We start from the raw sequence: 1413 nt of genomic DNA, 5'->3' as shown, positions 1-1413 counted from the left end.
AAATGATATTGAGTGACAAATATGAGGCAACAAACGACTGTCGGCATGTTCAAGCAGCATGACCTATATACATGTTCCCAATTATAAGTACAATAATGACATGCATGACTTAATCGTGACATGCATATATAAATAGTTCGCTGCTCCCTAGTGACCTAACTACGCTTTGACGTAATGAATTCACTCTGTTCAGGTGCGCATTTTTGTGGAGCCTGTTGGGCCCAAAAAAAAAGTCTCCGGTTTCTGGTATGCGCGCGCGTCGCCGTAGCCATGCGCGTCGGCAAAATGAAAAAGTTTTTTTTTCAATGAAAGATGATGTCTCAAAACCGCCAAACTCACTGGTTTGACTGGAATTCTGCTGCTGCGCAATTTCAACGTGTTTTTAGATGGGGTTATGATCGAGAATAAGCTTTATGTGGCCTCTCTGGACTCCCATATATTTGCACTAAGTTTAGTCGGGCACCATTTGCAGTCACCAGCCGACATTTGAAGCAAAAAAGTCGGGTAAAAAAAAAAAAAAGCCGCGTCGCCGCACCACTTTTTGGACAAGCTCCATACCAGAAACCGGAGACTTTTTTTTGGCCTTATGGAGATTGAAAACATCAGCAACATGGTTGCGAAGGGCGATTTCTAAAGGTTATCGTACTTTTGAATGAAACTACATGTACACAGACATGTTCAACGTTGGCGGGTGAAATCTTTGAAAATTAATTTCTCCCGTTTGAAAGACCGTATCTTCATGCAACTTTCAGGATTGATTTTCCCAATAACGATTCAAGTATGTGCTAAAAGTCGTTGTTGATATGATATGAGCAAATCTTTTAAAGTCTGCTGGCGTTTGTCCTCATTTTTTTTTAAATCACCCGACGGACAAACAAGAACATTGTGGTTAGTTAATCTCTTTAGTTCAGCATGTAGCTCAACTGTTGAGGGCACACCCCCTGAAGTTTCCCCACGTGCATGTAAAAAGGGAAATAAAAGGCTCCCCATTCCTCCTTCCACATATAGTTTTACATAAACATAGAGACGTACACTGATATTTCCATATTTTGAATCGTTATTTAAGAATCATTATTAACGTGCATCCTCTGCGACTCAAATCAGTATTAGCTCCAACCTAAAGACTTGGTCTTTACAAAGCTTATGTTTTCTTGAATGGTGTCCCTCTTGCCACTCGTTCAGGCTCTTGTTATTCTTTCCGGCGGCTGCTGAAAAAAGAGGTTTTGAATTAATGCTCTTTCAGGTAACAAGTATAGGGAAGGTTGGGGCGCTCGTATTTTATCATTATCTGTGTGTGCAATTGTTAATATCCCTTCTAATTATTACTTCATTTTGCAATGTCTTTTTATCATGCTTCTGAAAAATATGATCTGCTGGGATAGGGTTATCAATGCCACTGCAATTTAGTCTTTC

Source organism: Patiria miniata, unplaced genomic scaffold (assembly GCF_015706575.1).
Source record: "Patiria miniata isolate m_02_andy unplaced genomic scaffold, ASM1570657v1 HiC_scaffold_20, whole genome shotgun sequence".
Classification (NCBI taxonomy): domain Eukaryota; kingdom Metazoa; phylum Echinodermata; class Asteroidea; order Valvatida; family Asterinidae; genus Patiria; species Patiria miniata.
The sequence above is the reverse complement of the archived record's forward strand: the minus strand, read 5'-3'. Positions refer to the sequence as shown.